This window comes from Mustela nigripes, chromosome 15, assembly GCF_022355385.1.
Source record: "Mustela nigripes isolate SB6536 chromosome 15, MUSNIG.SB6536, whole genome shotgun sequence".
Lineage (NCBI taxonomy): Eukaryota > Metazoa > Chordata > Mammalia > Carnivora > Mustelidae > Mustela > Mustela nigripes.
The window spans coordinates 49,729,713-49,750,213 of record NC_081571.1 but is presented as its reverse complement, the minus strand read 5'-3'; the positions used below and the strand labels follow the sequence as shown (position 1 = coordinate 49,750,213).

Here is a 20,501-nt window from a genome sequence, read left to right as displayed (position 1 = left end):
ACTAATTATGTCAATAAAATATCTATTTTTTCAAACTATAGTGTGAATACATTTCCATTAGAAACCTCTGAAAGATGTTCATTTCCAGAATTTTAAAAACATTCAAGAAAAGAAAAAATAGTCCTGATTGCATAAGTTCCACACCATCAATAACTTTAATAATGCACTAGATATGAAAATAACTCATTTGGTTCTACCACTTGGATGTGTTCATTGAGGCTTTAATTTACTTACACATGTTTGCCCACTTTCCGTGTTTCATCCAGACCAATGAGCAAATTAAAATAATAATTGTCATGATTTCACTTGTATTCATTCTTACCATCACAGGAGTTTATTGGGGAGATATATGTATAAACACAATCGCCATTAACACAAACTAATACAGAAGGATAAGCTGGCAAGATGGGGAGAGAGTCTTCCTCTTTTCTCTGAATTCCCATATCAGTGTTTTCTTTTTATTTTGTTACATTTCTCTTTCTCTATGCTATGATACTATCATGGATAACCTGATTTCATAGTTCATATTTGGTAGAGAGCTTTTTGAAAGTATGACAATTTTAATTCACCTTTATTTTTGTGAGAACATCTGAATGGTTCTTTCACCTTTGTGGACCTTTATCAAACATCTGTTGAGCTGAATTTGAAACTATTTCTTCATTTTACATATTTAATTTTTTTCAGTAAGGTACCATGGTATATACTTAGCAGCAAATTATTTTAAGTGCCACGGAGTGTTGTATTTTTATGCTAATTTTGCAGATGAAAAATTGAGACATAGATAAATGAAATCAATAGTTGAAAATGACCCAGTTACAGAATGAGTATCATCATTTCCATGTGTTTAATTAGTCATGTTCCTCAAGTGATTGAATTCTACTGGCTAAAATTCTAATTCCAAATTTGAGATTCAGAAAAGAAATTGACAGTGCTTTGTTAAATTTAACTGGTATTATTTAAGTAGATAAAACTTCCTGATCTGAAAATTTGGCGATTTTTTTGGTACCACATAGGCTAGATGTAACTAAAATCTTAACTGTTCATGTTTTATGCTTGAAAGACTCAGGTGTGCTAGAAGAAAGAATTGTTGACTTAATTAAGTTCTCAGTGAACTGTGTTATGGGGATTAAAAAATCATTTTAATAGTCATATTCTGTATTTGAAAAGTTTGTGTTGCAGGTATCTTATGGGTGAAAAGTATTTTAGATTTTATTCATATTAAGATAGGGAAGATCTGGTTCCAAATTGTCTGCCAACATTTAATATTTCAAGGGGAAGACAATAAATAGTTCATTACAAAAGTAATGAGGAAATAAGATGATTTTATCACAGTCTAAGTATAGCAATACCTCACATAGTTAACACCAAAGAGTAACCTCAGGGTAAGTAAAATTTCTAAACAACTGATGATCATATGCCCAAACTGAAAATCAAAATATTAGTTATTTTCAATAGACCCCTTTCTGAAATATATTACATACTTCGCTGGTTTGGTGAACAGAGACACCAAAGATAATTTAAACTTGACTCATTATTAGGCACATTTATTTTTTAATTTTTAAAAATTTTTAAAAGATTTTATTTATTTATTTCACAGGCAGAGATAACAAGTAGGCAGAGAGGCAGGCAGAGAGAGAGGGGGAAGCAGTCTCCCAGCTGAGCAGAGAACCCGATGTGGGGCTTGATCCCAGGACCCTGGGATCATGACCTGAGCTGAAGGCAGAGGCCTTAACCCACTGAGCCACCAGGCGCCCCAGGAACATTTATTTTTGAAGTAGGATCAATTTTATGTATTTCAATTGCTGTCCTGTTCTCATATTTTTGTTTGTTTACTTTTGTTCTTCCTCGTATATTGTGAACCCAGAAACCAGAATTTCTTTTAAGCTTATTAAGCATTATATTGATACAGACCCTAAAGAGTCATGTTCTAGAAAAAGATGAGGAAACAGAGGCTCAATCATGAGAGCAAAATGGGTTGAAAAGTAGGTTTTGAACAGTTCAGTGCTCTCTAGAGCCCAGCGAATGACTTTAAGACATGGGGAACATGACTTTACTTATTACTATTTCACTTACTTTCTTTTTTATTTGTTCCAAGTTTTTAATTTAAATTTTAGTTGGTTTACATATAGTGTAATACTAGTTTCGGGAGTAGAATTTGTGTCAACACGGACATATAACAGCCAGTGCCCATCACAAGTGCCCCCGTTAATATCCGTGATGCCTGTAGCCCTCCTCCCATCCACCGCCCCCTCAGCAACCCTCAGTTTGTTCTCTATGGTTAAGAGTCTCTTATGGTCTGTGAAGTGTGTAAACCTGGTGATTCACAGACCTGTACCCCTGGGGATAAAAATATATGTTTATAAAAAATAAAAAATTAATTAAAAAAAAAAGAGTCTCTTATGGTTTGACTCCTTCCCTCTCTCTCTCTCTTGCTCTCTTTTCTTCCTTTCTCCTGTGTTCATCTGTTTTGTTTCTTAAATTCGATGTATATTTCACTTACTTTCAACTTTCAGAGATTGTCCATAGATTTGTACCTGCCAGGAATTTGACTGTTACATATGAATGCTGTTATCTTAATATATTGTGTGATTGCTCTTTCTGCATAGAATTTTTCTAGATGGAGAAGTTTAGATTTTAGTTGAACACAGACTAATACCTCCATCCCTTGGACTGTTTACTCACTTGAAACATTAACTGAAAATCTAATGGTCTAAAAGAAATCTTACAGTTCTTAAAAGAGTGTAACGCTTTTCTTCCAAGGAAAATTTAGTGTATTCAGGGAACATAATCCACTATGAATGTATAGAATTTTATTTCCCAGGACTTTTTTTTTTTTACTTGCTACTTTCTTTTCTATATTTGTGACTTTAAACACACACACACGTATATACATACACACACATTTTTTTTTCTTCCTAAGATGGGGAATGTGAAGTGTGTTAGTTATTTTTTTAAACATGATGAAGAAGTTACATATCAGTTTTGCTGGTATTAAGCAAACTAGTTTGATGATGTTTCTACCATGGTTTTAACCTGTGGCTTTGGAATTTTAAAAATTTATTTCCAAGAGTCTATAGTTAGATCGGTATCTTTAAGAAGCTTGGAAATCATGTTTCTAAAACTAGTGAAACAAACAAACAAGCATTTAAGCCTCAAGAAAACAAAGAAAGAAAAGAAACAACTCCTGCCCTTAAAATCTCAAATCCTTTCTAAGATTTAAACTGTAACTTGTGACGATTGACCCGTACTTTTGGACTCCCAGTCTTACCATTTGAAATGTATAAACAATGCAAATCTACCTTTGACATTGCCAAAATTGGTCCTGTGAAAAGGAAATTTATTAATTTTGACAAATTTATAAAACTCTTTCAATTTATTCTTAATCATCATGTTTTCTTTTCAACAATTGAACATTGGAATTAAATGATGATCTTTCCTGCAGGCATCTGTTTTCTTAGGAAAAAACCAACAACAACAAAAGACTATCTTTATGTTGTTGTTTTTTTTTAAAGTATATTCCCAGCCCTAATATTATGTACTTAGGTATCTATAATTAAAAGAAAAACTTTAAGATTGCCTATCAAGATTTTATTTGTTATTTTGGCTGCTTGAGTGGGCTTGTGTGTAACCTTAGAAGGGGGCGTGGGCAGATGGTGATAATTTCCAAAATTTATGGTTGTCACAGGATGCCATGGCAACGAAAAGTGGAAGTTAATGAAAGAAAGAAGGCTCTTTGTAGAGTCTCACAACGCAATGCCTCCTGTAGTGCTCTCTACATTTATTTGGACTGAGTACATGTCATAAATCATTTTTGATAACAAATACCAGTTTGGAATAAATTTATCCTAGCAACAGACTTCCAATAACATTCATACTTTTTATAGAATTATGTGTATTTTACAATTAAGGAAAGAGTTATTTAGGAATTCTAAACATTCCCCTCTTGTGCCAGGAATGCAATTTGGCTAGTGTATTTGGCCAACTTCCTGTTTTTATCTTTAGGGCAGAATGCAAACTACTTTTGAAATACAATATTATGTAAGTATTAAGAAGTAGCTTGGTGAGTCCCAAATATCTACATTTGACTTAAGAAAAAATAATTTAAATTTATGCAAATTGAATGAACAATTTATAGTTTTGACTCTTGAACATATCTTTTTTCTCACTGTGACCTTGTAGGCATATAACCAATATGCATTCAAGCTAAAGAAAGCAATTGTAAATACACATGCATTATGCTTAAAAGGGTAAGAACTTCTAAGCACAAGTTATCATTTTGGGAGAAATACTAGACCAGGACAGTGTTAATCCAGAGTTAATCCCACTGAAACATTTTTCTTAAAGAACAAAAAGTTGATAGGAAAATATCCTTATGTGTATTTATAATTCAAAGGAGTATATTCAAAGTTTATATATTTTTATTTTTCTGGATAAATGCTACTAAACTAGCTGGCAACAACATTTGAACTACCACTTTTTGAGATATCAGCATTTGTAACATTTTAAATGAATTAAACATTTCCACTTCTGGGGAGAAAACTCATAGTGTGGACATGTGCCTTGTATGTTGAGAAGTTTATTAAAACAGATGCATTGTATTTTTTGGGAGACTCACAAGTAAGGATAACTGAAAAATGCACAAGTGAAATAGCCACGAGTGGATTGATTGTCTGCACTAATAAATTAAACATAACGATTTACAGAATGCTTTACTCAAAGAGTAAATATGATATAAACAATTTAAACCATTAATGTTATGTAGTGTGAGTACACATGCATTTTCATACATCTCTATGTGGGCAACATTTGTGAAGTTTAATCACTAGACATTTTGAGGGTAGTGCTTTTAACTTATGTATTTAATGCATGCTCCCTTTACATTTTTCTTGAAGGGAAAAAGGAAATATCTCCTTTTTGCTTTTTCCTTTTGAAAGGCCAGCTTAAACACTGGACTTTAACATACAACTTACTAAGTTTTCAAACTTCTATTGGATACTTTGTTAGTTACCTGTGGCTGTTGTAACAAATTATCCCATTCTTGGGTGACTTAAAGAAATAACATTTATTCTCTCATAATTCTGGAGAAGTCCAACATTGGTATCAGTCAGCCAAATCAAGGAGTCAGCAGGACCAAACTGCTTCTGGAGGCTCTTGGGGATCGTTCGTTCCTTGACTCTCAGCTTCTAGTAACTGCCAGCATTTCTTCCTGGATTGTAGTTCCCTCACTCTAATTTCTCTCTTTTCCTTGGTGTGTGTATGTATGTGTGTGCGTGGGCGCAGGCACAGGCATCTAAAATTCTGCCTCTCTTGTAAGGACATTTGTGATCATATTTAGAGCTCATTGGAAAATCCAGGCAGGTAGTCTCATCTCAAGATCCTTAACATAATCACGTCTGCAGAATCTTTTTCCATATAAAGTGGCATTTGTGGGTTCCCTGCATTAAAATATGGGCATAATTTGGGGGTCATATTAGCTTACCACATCGAGCAAGTCACTGATTGAGATACTCTGAGAGGCCAAAGGGTGATGTTATAGATATGCATTTGGGAGATTTTGTGATTTTTGTTCACTGGGGTATCCCAGCATGTAGAATAGCACTTGATGCAGAGCAGATATTGAAAATAAATATTTGTTCAGAGAATATGGCTAATACATGTTTAGTAAAGGATTTCTGAGAGGAACTATTATGCCTCCAAGTTACAAATTTAAACAGTGGTGTTATATGATGTAGTTTCAAAATCCTATGAAGCATGGTTAGGCTCCAGATTAAAGACTCAGAGGGTAGAACCTAAAGGACGTGTACTAAGTCAATGGGAGGCTTTTATTTGTTTGTTTCTAGGTTATGATGCTACATTTAAGTATTATCATTGACACTTGGTGAAATTTCAATCTCCAGCTTGATACTCTAGAGAAGCAATATTTATGGGAATAAAATGGCAACACAGAACTCATTAGTCTTTAAAATTCCTGCATATTATATACTGTATGATACTGCTCTTAAGGATTGGAATCCTCATTGTGCCCACAGTATCTTGATATAGAATTCATTTAACACATATATAAATAAAATATAGCTCATAATTTAACTAAATGTACATACAACTTTGCTGTGAGGAACTATATAATAAATATATTTACTTTATTAAATTTGTAATATGCATTAGAATCAAGCATCTCAGTCCAATCACCATACGCCCCAGGTCTATTAGTTGCATAATAGAAATTCATAAATGTCTTTTTTTCTAAGCTTTTAGAGCAAAGATCTGTTATCTTTAAATTTAATTAAGTAACCACATATTATTAGACTTCTGGACAGGCCTCCTATCTACTTAATCTAGAAGAAAATGACAGCCCTTTCTTCCCTAATTTGTTTCTTTTCCAAGTTTCTGTTGAGTTCTGTGTTCCTACATGCCTACTCTGGGCCATAGTATGAGTTATAATCTACTTACACGTTTCTCTCAGTCGATTTGAAGCAATGAAGTTGCTAATATCTTTAACTGACTAATCGCGAGACATAATTTGCTTCTTTTTTAGTAACATGATGCCTCCTTCGACAGAAGAGAAGTTTACTTACATTAAGTGAAGCAAATGAGATTTGAGTCAACTTTTGATTATGATAGTGGAAGGTGTGTGGATTAGTTGGGGCTTTGTGGACTCTCCATTTAATGTGAGATTCTCAGACAGTGTTCGAATCCCTTGGTTACACCTATGACACGTCATTTGTTGTTTGCTGTGATTTCTTGCCCAGTAGGAGGTGCTGTTACTATCCTGGTTCCCTCCCTAATCAAGAGAACGAAGACATAAAAATATTATTCATTAAAGAAAAACAACCAATTCTGCTATAGATATACTTTGAATACTCTGAAAAGTGCTATAGAATGAAGTCAAGTAAAGCAAGATAAACAATTATTTGTGCAGCCTCCTTCTCTGTCTTTGATATACTTTCCTTTCTGAGGCTAACTTCAAAGCTTCAACTCCTTCCCTTAATGATGTGTTCCTGGTTTGTTATTTAGAACTTAACCATATCATGTCGGACTTTTGAGATATTTTCTGCATGCATTTTGGGGTAAGTTTTACAACTTCACACTCTTCTTTGTAAAGAAGTAGACTTGCTCACTGAAAGTATTGACAGGATCAAAGATTTCAAGAGCACTTGACAAATGTCAGAAAGACAGCAGTATTAATAAAGCCTTGCATTCAGTCTCTTAAAACATTCATTGCCCTGGTCATGAATCAACCTAAGATCTGATTTGAAAACATTCTGGTTGATAAGCACCTAAAGATTTTATTTGGTTATGTAATCATATAAACCAACATTATGATAAAACTTTTGAAAGCACCAATATAAACCTAAGCTTAACTGAACAGGAATATAAAGTCCAAGGAGAGAGAAACAACAAGCTTGTTTTACTCAACCCTTTGGGTGACATCTGGGATATTATATTCAGTCACGACACCACAATTTTTAGTAGGATCTTGACAAACTGGCAAGCATTATGAGAGTAGTCTAGATGCTAGGGGTTTGGAAATGTTGGTGATATCTAGTCTCAAGCCGACTTACAGAGAATCTGAAAGTGGATGATAAAGTAGATTCACATGGTGCTCTTTTAAAGACAGAAATCTAACTGATGTACAGTAATTACAGAGAGGTCTGCATTGGCTTCCGTATGAAAGAGCCTTGCTACGTGGAGAACTATCTAAGAGTAGAACCTATTACTCATGAAACCTTAACTTTCCCTATTGACAGAAGAGTTCAAGCAGAAAGAGGGATGAAAAGTTGTTAGCCATAGTTTTTATATTTAATTAATTTTTATAGGCCATAGTGTTCATGGTACAAAAGAGTAATAGTTAAAAAAAGAAATTATCTCCCTCCCTGACCTCAGCCATCCATTTTCTAACTTAATAATCACTGTTAGGGAAATTTGAAGGTGATTTGGTGTTGGAGGGAGGTAGATCGAGTAACACTGTCTCATTCCCTTCTAATTTTAAAATTTCATGATTCTTTTTCATTTTACTTTGAATTATTTTTCCAAACTTGATATGGAGCCTTTCTAGTTAAAAGATATCTATCCTTCTGGGTCTATATTTTTATATACTTTGTTTTAAAAATTGTTTTTAAAAAACTACTTTTAAGATGGCAATCCTATTGCCTTAGTAGTATTTGGAACCAGAAGTTTAAAAAATGGTATTATTTTAACCAGTAAAGATCATCACAAATGATAGTAGAAAGACATGAACTCTTAAAGGGATTTAAATGAAAGACTTTGACCTTTACCATAAATTACTTTGATTTGACTTTCCAGTTTAAAAAGTAAAGTCTCCAGGAGAGGAATCAGTTCTTAAAAATCATAGGAATCTTCCAATGACACTACCTTTTTTTTTTTTTTTAAAGATTTTATTTGTTTATTTCATAGAGAGAGATCACAAGTAGGCAGAGAGGCAGGCTAGAGAGAGTGGGGAGCAGGCTCCTGCTGAGCAGAGAGCCCAATGTAGGGCTTGATCCCAGGACCCTGAGATCATGACCCAAGCCGAAGACAGAAGCTTAACCCACTGAGCCACCCAGGCACCCTCCAACCACACTACTTTTAAAATATGTAATAATTAAGTCAAATGTTTTGATTCTTCATTCCTTCATTGATAGAATGTTTTTATAATATCAAAATTACTTTTCTCATTGAATTGCCATGAATGTCAATTGATACAGTTTATAGTAATATTCTGAAAATGAAGTTAGAGAAAGATAAAGTATTATTATTGTAATTGAACCAGCTGATCCAGGTGTTATTATTACACTGATTGTTTGTTGGTTGGTTTTTTAGAGAGTGAGAAAATGCACAGACAAATGATGGTGGTAGGGGGGAGAGTAGAGGGAGAGGGAGAGAGAATCTTAAATAGGCTCCACATCCAGCACGGAGACTGACACGGGGCTCAATTTCAGGACTCTGAGATCATGATCTGAGGCGAAATCAAGAGTTAATGTCTTAACTGACTGAGCGACCCAGGTGCCCCTTATTGCTGATTTTCTATGCTCATATCATCACGACTGGATTTGAGAAAAAAGTGATAACTTTAAAAAATGTAGAGCTTCAGCTTAGAAAATCTGTTTGGCAAATTATTCAAATTCGTATAAATGTACTCTGCAGAGAACACTAAAATTCTTTATTACATGTTTACTTTTTGAGACTTAATGACAATGACTTCTTTTTATAAATTTTCATCTGTGAGCAGAATAAGCTTTATGGATAGGAAATGTCTTTGCTACAGTTATATATTTAAACTGTGATATTTTCTTTCAGAAATATGCATGCTACAAATGGTAGTAGACCTTAAAAATGGAGATTGCCTTGAATTGATTACAGCTGTATGCTGTGCTATTTAATTGTTGGAAATGAATTGACATATACTGTAAAGTAAACAATGAAGCTGGTTTTCAAAATGATAAAACTGTAACCTAATTCAATAAATTGAATCAGATTACACAAACACTTTTGCACTTCATTAAGGAAGTAGTCAGCATAATTAATGTGAGAGCTTTTTATCATGTTCACTTGTTGATATATGGCTAAGGGTATATATACACAGTAGACTAAACTCTTTCAAGATCTTTGTGCTGTTTTACTTTTAACTAAAGCTACCAGAAGCCTGATTCCTTGAGAGGACCACTATAGATTTAATAATTTTTATCTTTGTTGGTGTTGGAATACAATGAGTACGTTTTGATTCTTTTTACAGGACACGTATTTTCAAAACAACATGGTATTATGATGTGGCTTCTCCTAACCTAGAACTGAAAAGTCTGGATTTCATTCTCTTCAGCACTTGTTAGCAGTGTGACCTGGTTAATACTACCTGCCTCATTTGTTCAGTTATCACAAGGCAGGTATTGGTACCTCAGATGTCAATTTGGAAGAGGAAAAAAAAAGTGCTAAGAGACTTGTTCAAAGTTTTACTATTATGTGATAGAATTAGTTTTCAGTTCAAGTCTTCTGACTCCAGTTTACTGGCTATTTTCCTACATCAAGCTGCCTTCTGAATTACTTTATCACCCATCAACCAAACATCCTAAGGTCCTCCATATCTCCTACTTGATGGGACTTTGTGAAGAACCTAATGTAACGCAAAATGCTTTGCAAAGTCTTTAGAGCAAGGTGTCATCTGATATTTAGTTTTATTATGATGATTTTCAAAACAGGACTTATGCCTTGTTCCAAATAGCTTACCAGTTATCTCTCTCTCATATATATATATGTATATCTCAGATATAATATCTCAGATTATAATCATTTCCTCAGTTTTTAAAAAAATTGTTTTTGTGTCTTAGAATTACCTCAAATAAAGATATTTTCTCCCAGTAAAATCCTCTTATGTCAATGATTACATTTTGATCATGATGGTATATTGAATTTTGTGATTGATATTTCATTCACTGAAATGTCTTTTATGTCAGTTTTTTGATAGAATATAATTTTATCAAACATATTACCATCAGTTTTCATTTAAGACATGCAATGATATGTGGAAAGACTCCTTTTTAAAAATAGGTGTTTTCTAATGATTTGGTTCTGCTTCCTGGGATATAAGGATATGACTTAAAGAAAGTGTTGAGGTTTGAAGGATTAAAAGGGGTGTAAAACTCTGTCTCTTCCACAATGCTTTGAAATTATAAGTTGCTATTTTGGTTAGACTTACAAATGTGATGCTATATCACAAATATTCTCTTTAAACATGTATAGTATTTAATATTAAAATGAAGTGTTTAATCCTTTAGTAATTCATGATTCACTAGAAGTCAATTTTTGAGGTGTCCTTTTCTCTATTAAAACATCTAGTTGGAAACTGTTTTCTGAATGTGAGAATGCAGCATTGTGAAGGTTTTCAAAATCTCCTCTTCTATTTGGATACCTTCATTCGTCTATGAAAGCAGGAAATGCGCTTTATAAATGTACTCTATAGAGAACACTATAGAACACTCTATTATCTATTATCTTCTATCAATGAACTCCTAGGGAATTATATTCGGGGGAGTACTTTGAGAAGAATAGCATGGGTTCATGTTGATTCAGATGACTATAACTGCAAATATCTCTACTTTCAAGAAAATTAATTTCTTAAGATTATAATATAACAGTATTTTGAAGTTATTTGAGCATGAGATTCATCTCATCAAATATAACCTTTAAATTACTTATTGAATAAATTACATTCAGGGATAGCATTCCAAGAGAACCCGTTACCATATGACCTGTCCATATGAGTTGTCTTTTTGATTTATAACGGCAATTGCTTTCTCGGCATGGATTTCATGACATAATAATATTCTATGAATTTTTGACATTACAGTGAGCTTCGCATCAATCATCTATAATAAAATACTGTATGTACCAATGAAAGAAACTATTAGAAGGTAAACATCTTAGAAATATGAACTTCCCCAAAATGCCAATATTGTTATTTTAATGAAACAGGCAGGCTGCTGCTTTTGAAATTTTCTAAATTGATCATAAAAGTGGTCAGTATCATCCCTCCCATTAGTGCTCTATCTGATATTCTCAATAGTAATATTCATTTTCCCTTGAATGTGTCAACTGTCCATCCAGCTAATTTTGCTTAGACTGCTGTTGTTCTTGGCCTGAATTCAAGGAAATCTATTGCTTCTGGGGTTCCTAGGCATTAATGTCTTGAATTTCAGGATCATAATTAAACACATGTGACACGGACTACCATTATCTGTCCATGTTTCTTTTATCTGTAACAATCAGAGATGTTTAAAATGAGATCCTAGCAATGTAAAGAATCAAGTGTACTGCTCTGCTGTTTCTTTAGTGGATCTTCACAAAGTATTGCTGAATATTTTGAGTTATAGTGTTTATATATTGAGTTATAGTCTTCTACAAATAAATATTTATTACCATTCTATCTGAAAAAAAAAAACAACTGTGCCTAGAATTTGCCATTAGCAGCTATTTCATTTTTTACTTAGTCTCAGTTTTGTTCCTAAAGCACCATGTTAATAAGCATGTGTAATTCTGCACTAATTTGACATATTTTATGTCATCTTTTCATTACTGATCACTACGTTTTCAACTGATTTCTTATTTCCTCTATAAGTTAGCATGGGTTTCTTAAAGGGAAATATCCATTTTTAAAGTAACACATTTGGAAATCCTATGAATACATTCAAAGAGAGCTTAAATTTTTGGAAAACATTTTGAAAACCTTATTCTAATTTATCTCTTTTTAAAAGATTTTATTTATCTATTTGACAGAGAGAGAGAGATCACAAGTAGGCAGAGAGGCAGGCAGTGGGAGGAGCAGACCCCCTCCTGAATGGAGAGCCCAATGTGGGGCTCCATCCCAGGACCCAGAGATCATGACCTGAGCTGAAGGCAGAGGCTTAACCCAGTGAGCCACCCAGGCGCCCCCTAATTTATCTTAATCATGTGGCATGGAAGACCCATTGCCATATTGCAGATGTAAGACGCATACAAAAAGACCATTTTTGTATATGAAAAAATATTTGAAATTTGCTTCAAAATAGTTGCTTGAACTTATCTATATGGTACTTCTTGTTATGTTTCTTTTAGAGGTATAATTGCAGTTAAAATGTAGATTTACTATAAGACTTTGTGCATATTATCCAATGGAAAAACAAATCCAACTTTTCAAATATATATACATTTTACTGACAAGTTTCAACTATTTTTATACATGGAATCAATATGTATGTCTATAATTTTCACTATTTTATCTTCAGTTACTAGCTCAGTATCTGGGCAAAACATTTTTAAATTAAAAATAATTTAATAAGTCAATATAGTTAATTGGTTAAAATAAGGAGGCATGCAAATACTTACTGAGTAACCACTACATGGTAGGAACTTTGCTAATTCCTAAATATGTTATTTATTTCTCCTGTCAAATTATGAAGGAAGTATTCGTTATCCCATTTTCCATATAAATGAACTAAGGCACACATAATTTAAGTAACTTGGTCAAATTGAAGAGAGGAGCTCACGGGTTTGAACTCAATGTTGGATAATTATAAACCCTATTTTCCCTGTTCTGTCCATATCATTTCCAGAGAATGAAATAATTTCTTCAGATACCACCTATATTTTGAACACAGTTGAAACAAGATGAATTGAAATAAAGTTACCTTTTTTTAGGGATAGATTCAAATCTTTGCAGAACACTTCAAACTTCCACTAACATGCTTAATTTGAAAACATTTTCACAACACAGCACAACACAGTATTTTTTCATGTCCAGCATATTGGACATAAATCAAAATCTTTTAAGCATTATGCTTACTAGTTTATGTTATAATATTGCCTTTGATGAAATTTCTTTGCTAATACTGGGTGGAAGCTTCAGTACTATTTAAAAAATAGTTATCAGACACCTGGGTAGGCCAGTTGGGTAAGGCTCTGATTCTGGATTTCGGCTCAGGTCATGATCTCAGGGTCATGAGTTCAAGCCCTGTGTCCGTGCTGAGCATGGAGCCTATTTAAGATTTTCCAACCTTCTCCCTCTGCCTCTTGTTTCTCCCTTTCCCTCTCAAGAAAAAATATTAGTAAGGAAATATAATAAAAATAGTTATATTTTAAAGAGTTGTTCAGTGCCATGATTTGTAAGCTTAGTTTAGGAGGCAGCAAAAAGGTAGAGTGAGAGATGTTGAAAATTATATTTCAAAACTCATGATCAAACTTAATTGCTTCATAAGCCACAATGTTTGGATTTTAATTCAAACATAATTATGACTGATAATTAGAACTTGGCTATCCCTTTATTAAGTGTTTCTAGAAAAACCTATTAATCCTTTTTCTTTTTTTGGACATTGAACTTTGCTAAATAATGTAATGTTAACTGGCTAGCAAGTTTTTTATGCTATTAAAGTTATTTCTAAACTTTCTAAATACTTAAGCACAGTATAGTTTACCTAAAAGTACTAAGCATACTATTTTATAATTGAAAAAAATTTTCTTAATTTTTATTTATCATTCACTCTCTTGAGTCTTCATTTGCCTTATTCTTTATTTATAGTAAATCTCTGTGTTATTACTTATTCGTGTAAATGATAAATCACCTGTTGAAGTAACATAACAGTTAGCATCCAAGGGCAGTTTAGTGTAGATGCTGACTCCAAGAATTATAGAAATACCTTTTCCTATATTTTATCAAACATGGAACTCTTTCATAATTGGCAAAATTGTTGAAGCTGTATTTTACTAATTTAATTCTCAAGTTATTATTGTAACATTTTGGAAAGTATAATTCCAGTATGTCATGTGACATGTATTTCCTTTTTGTTGTTACTACTGAGTCCTTGCTCACCTGCCTGCTAAACATGTACAAGAATGTATCCTGTCTTACTATTTTTCAAAATGTGGCAAACCAGTTGTTTATAAATACACTGTAACCATCTCGGAATTATTTATTTATTTATTTATTTATTTAAAGATTTTATTTATTTATTTGACAGAGAGAAAGAGATCACAAGTAGGCAGAGAGGCAGGCAAAGAGGGAGAGAGGAGGAAGCAGGCTCCCAGCTGAGCAGAGAGCCCGATGTGGGGCTCGATCCCAGAACCCCGAGATCATGACCCGAGCCGAAGGCAGAGGCTTAACCCACTGACCACCCAGGCGCCCCCCATCTCGGAATTATTTTAAAGCAAATATAATGAATTCACAATTCCATCATTAGAATCACTCCAAGTTTCATATCAATCTTTAGAACCTAGTTTCTGATTCTTTCTTTATCCTCTTTGCATTGTATCCATAATAATTGTGAATACAGAAACTTTTATAATTTCACATTAAGATCTCAGTGAACATAGAAATCATTTCAGTAATTTATGGCTACTAAGCATTTCAACTCTACATTTACATTTACTCTACATCAACAACATTTACATTTACATTTCAACTCTACATTCTGCAAAAGAGGGGAAAAGTTGTTTCTGAAATTCACAAAAAGTTTAGTCGTCATAGGAAAATGAAACTATAGAATTTTTTATTTTACACTAAACCTGAAAAATCTGAATGAAAGATTTGAATATTAGGACCTTGACTTGACTCACCTCTGCTTAATTTTGACAGTTGTCTTAAAGTGAATTTAGTGTTTAATGAAATTTTCTGGACTGATAACTCAAGACCTGAAGGGAACAATTCTAGTAGTGAGAAAGTAATTTTCTGGCCTAATTACACCTTCGACCTCACTACAAAGTCTGTCAACAAAAGTGCCAGGTTTGATCATGATTTTTTTTGACGTGTATTCACCAATCTACCTCACACAGGAGACTTTTAACAATAGCATTTGGTACTTGCAACCTACCTAAGATTTTACATCTGAGAATCAAAACCTCAATGTACTGTTGCCAATAAGCAATTCACTTAAATCCCTTTTAGATTTGAAAAATTATGTGAGTATTAATGAATCTTCCATATTGCTCTCTTTGGAAATCTGCATGGCTATATTATTTGAGATGACCATGCAAATCATGTCAAGTATTAACAAGTGAATGATGAGTTGGTTTAAAAAAATGAACAACTAAAGTACCAGATTCTCTATTTCTTATCTATAAGAAATTTAAAAATCCAGTAGAATTTGAGTATCTGATAGTTCAGAATCTATAAAACTGGGCTCTTAAGGGCACCTCGTGGCTCAGTGGGTTAAAAGCCTCTGCCTTAGGCTTAGGTCATGATCCCAGGGTCCTGGGATCGAGCCCCGCATCGGGCTCTCTGCTCAGCAGGGAGCCTGCTTCTTCCTCTCTCTCTCTGCCTGCCTCTCTGCCTACTTGTAATCTCTGTCTGTCAAATAAAATAAATAAAATCTTAAAAAAAAAAAAAAAAACTGGGCTCTGAATTAAGGGCATAGGGGTCCTTGATTAACTTAACCACTAAATATATGTACGACATTGGCAATTCCCTTAAATTTCTGAGCGAACATTTCCCTATATTTCAATGACATAATAGTTTGTGTTAATTATTTAGTTTTTAACCCTTGAATCCTTTTTCCAATAACCCTCAGATTGGAGACGTTTAACTTTTGCGTTAATCTGTCCATGTTCTCTGTAATGAAACCAAATCTGACTACCTAACCTGCGTTGTTAGCTTCTTGACCTAGTTTTTGCTTTTTCCTCTTCCTTTCCCCCTTTTCTTTCTTTTCTTTTTAAAGACTTTATTTATTTATTTATTTATTTATTTAGTTAAGAGAGAGCACAAATGGGGAGAGAGGGTGAGGGGCAGAGGGAAAGGGGCAAGCAGACTTCCTGCTGAGCAGGGAGCCCAGTGAGGGGCTCGATCCCAGGAACCCCAAGCTCAAGACCTGAGTCAAAGTCAGACACTCAACTGACTGAGTCACCCAAGTGCCCCTCCCTTTTCATTCTTATCTTTTATTTAAAACAGGTAAAGGTCAAGGTTATTAATAAAACCTTGTGTTTAGCAGAGGCTAAAATCTGATTAGAGAAACAAAGTAGCGAAAGATAACTGATTAATGTTCATGGATTATTGTTTCTGCTCCTTCTGATTTTAGATCTTCCATCTACTTTTCTCAGTTGGAGAGTTTACACACACACACACACACACACTCACAGAGATCGCTAATTCCTAAATAAATAAGGGATACATTGTCATAGTATTTTACACTCACAGCTAATCTGAAGTAAATTTCTGTTATATTTGTTATCATAAAACATAACTGTATCAGAAGTCATTTGTGTAATGTATACTTAGAAATGGTCATTAATATATTCAACACGTATTTATCATGAATCTTAGGAGTTACAAAGATGAATGATATTGCCACTCAATAAACTGTAATCGAAGGTACAAAGTGTTAATTGCCAAAAGAGCTACACAAAAGTCCTATAGGTTTTCCAAAAAGGAAGAGAAAGTCACAGGTTAAGGGGATGATCATTGTCATCATTGTGGGATGTGGCTTTGGTTTGACTCAAAAATTCATTTGTATAACAAAAGTGTGTGAAAAATAAATTCGATAGCATTTTTTTTTGTGAAAAAGTAGAGATGGGGTTTACATTGTTCATAGTGATATGACTGAAGATTCAAGTCAATCATTGGCTGATTGAGTATGTAACTTTCAGATCATTATAGTATTAGTAATTGTTATCATCTACTGGGATTTCCTATTTTTTAGTTATCAAGTCCTTTTACATGTATTAGTTTATTTAGTCCCTATAATACGTCTTTGGGTAGTTATTATGGTTTCCATTTTTCAGATGACTAAGTTTTGGCACTGATTTTTCTTGCTCTAGACTGTTAACCAGACCTCTAAGTCTGTCTCCTAAATCAGTTATGCAACAGATTTGCATGCTTATCAGCAACACTGTGTCCATTTAGGCTATTATATTTGATCATGATTTAAAAAATAACAACAACATCATATTCACCGATCCATTCCACCTGGATATTTCAGCAATTACATTTGATAATTTTAACCTAAGTATGTTTTTTTTGCATTTGCAAATAAAACCATAATGTACTGTTACCAATATGGTGATTCACTTCAGTTCATTTTAAATTTGACAAATTATGAGGGTGCTAATGAGTTCTAAATATTACACTGTTTTGACAGCAGCTTCACTTGCCTAGACCATTTCAACAGTATTGTGTCCATTTATGGTTATTATGTTTTAAAGAGTCATGATAGAAAACAACTGGTCCAAATTGTGTAATCAGAAGTGGAAGTTATTAAGATTGGTTGGAGGAAATTAGGATATTTAGAGAAGAAATGGGGCTCAGGGGAAGCATGGTCACTCTTTGGATATTTAACAAGGAAACAGATTAATTTTCTATTGTTCTCGGAGGTAGGACTGGACAAATGACTGTCATTCGTGAAAGAGAAAGGCTTATGGGGGGAAAAAAGTAAGTTCCAAACATTAGCTCATTGGAAAACCGTGTGGACTACCTGACTTCAGTATCTTTAAATGCCTTAATTTAATGCCTTGACTACTCTTTCCCAGGTATGTTTTAGAGGGATTTTTGTTTACATTTAAGTATTCTTATTATTATCAGTACTAAGATTCAGTATGCTGACAAAAAAAAAACCCCACAAACCTAAATTTCAAGGAGTCATTTTGCCTAAAACTTTTCATTTGATATTTTATTTTGGAAATATAGTCTAGCAAGTTGCACAAGTTTATATTCCTTTTCAATATTATGTACAAACACTAGAGTTGTTGAATTAGTTGTTTGAAATCTGAAATACACAGATTTGATTAAGTCATAGTTAGACATATTAATTTGAGCAATTTTATACATGATTGTCTACTTGAGTAATATTTCATTAATCATTCTATTGTGCAAAAATAGCTGTAACATTTCAATGCACATTTTAAGTAATGTTCATTCTTCTTTCCTGATACTTAAACTTATTCTTTGACAGATCCAGGTGACAAAAGAATGAAAACAGTCTATTTCACCTAATACATTAAATTTAAAAGGTCTTAGGAAGTCAATTTTTCTATGTGCTAAGGCATTTTCCAGTGATTAAGTTCACAGTTTCTCAAGATACAACAACGTAGCAAAAGTATGTCATACTTTATAATAAACAATTAGTAAAAACTTATGAAGAGATGTTTAAATTTATGTTTTCCACTGTTTATATCCTACACTCTATAGTGATCTTATGTCCTTTTTCATTATTATCATCACTATTATCCGCAATTCTCTCCAAACCATTTTATATCCATCACTTAGGTATTGGATGTTTGCACTTGAATTTCCTGTTGTCCTTATAAACTTGTCAATGGTTACAATTAAATCCATTATTATTTCTTCCATACCAAACTCATATGCTTTCCCTGTTTTTCTTAAGGCTAATTTCTGGTTTTAAATAATCACACCAGCTAAAGACCTAAGGGGGTTACTATCACTGCTAAGGCCATCCAATGTAACAAAAAGTGGCTGACACAGAAAATAGAAAATTACCTTAAAGATTCATTTTGGGTTCTTATTTTTTTTAAGCATTCCTATATTCTATATGAACCCCCAACTGCTTTTAGTGGTATCTAACAAAACGTCAGTGCACAGTGGAGGAAATCATCCTCAGGTTTGCTGTTCAGGGTCAGAAGGTCTAGGAAATGGCGGAGTAAAAACTGGAAACCATAATTCGGCGCCTCAGCTCTTTCCATGGTGTTCACTGAAGGGGCCACTACTTTCTCATGCCCCAATATTACCTTACCTTATTTTTAGTAGAAATAGAATAGTTCGTGATTTATAACTGTAGATTAAATTATTAGTAAAAATATTTCTAATGTTTAAACCTCAAACGAATACACATATATTGTGTCAGATCTTAAGTATTAACATGCTATATGGTCAGAACCCTTGTATATAATTATAACCCTTCTAACATTAAGCAGGTGACTGGACTAAATATAAGTCAGGCATAAAATGCCCTGCATGTAGCAACATAGTGAATCAAGCAAATTATCAAACGGCAGAGCTCATTTTGTGCTCTGGGCAATTTCGGCTGCCAGTACTTATACATCAAAACTTCACTCAATGTACGATTGATTTTATTTTATTTTGTTTATTTTTAATTCCCTACAGCAAGCTATGTTAGTTTTGTAGAATGCTGTCTGCATCATTAGGTTCCTAAGAAATTATAGTTGTTTCAGTCATGGTTGACCAAAATATTATTCCCTTCTTATAGACCACAGATATTAGTTCTTGGATGGATACCACTGAGCTGAAATTGTGGGAGGCCGGCGCCTCAAATACACAACACACTCAGAGAAGGCATAGATGTTATTAGAAATACGAGCATCCGAAAAATAATGCTGTAAAATCAGACAGCCAGTGTCCATTAAAGATATTTTCCAGTTCAAGGAAAGAGGTTCAGATGAAAGTACGAGAGTCCAGTCTTAAGGCAGGAATGAATTCCTGTGTAAGATGATACATGTCTTCCTTTCACAGTTGCTTTTTATGTTGCTTTAAAACATGTCAAAATAATCCCCAACAGAGGAGCCTAAAAGGAATGTCAGCTCTGTGGTTATGTAAATCGAATTGAGTGCTTTACAGCAGGTTTAAGATTTTTATAACTCAGAAGTTGTTAACAGCCAGCTGGTTTGTATCTGTTTTTTATGGTTATTCTTGTCATATGCAGCCTCCACAATTTTTAATTATATTTTATGGTATGTGTTTTCCTCCTCTTGAATCCCTTAGCCACTCTTTGCTTCACAAGGTATTTTCCACTGGGAAGGGAACAAGCACAGCAATGGGACTCCATCGTTGGAAATCCAGTTGTATAATTACTTACCACTAACAGCTCTACGGTGTGAAATTCAAGTAACTTTCCATTGCAAATATATAACCTTTCATTGCAGCATTGGAATTGCTTTAATGTAACAATATCTGCTGGAAAGTTTGTGTGCTGCCCCTCCTTAGTAACTAAAAAATACGATTATGCCCCATCTTTGAATTTCAAGTTTTTAAAAAGTGGTATGTACACCTACTCTTCTTTCTTCCTTTCTTTCCTTTC

The 20,501-nt window shown here is 33.6% G+C and overlaps 1 protein-coding gene across 1 annotated transcript in view; it reads left to right on the top strand.

Annotated features, from left to right (window-relative positions):
* The window catches only part of DACH1 (dachshund family transcription factor 1), a 426,163-nt gene that overhangs the window by 186,053 nt on the left and 219,609 nt on the right, over positions 1-20,501 (top strand). The gene's annotated exons all lie outside the window — the stretch shown is intronic.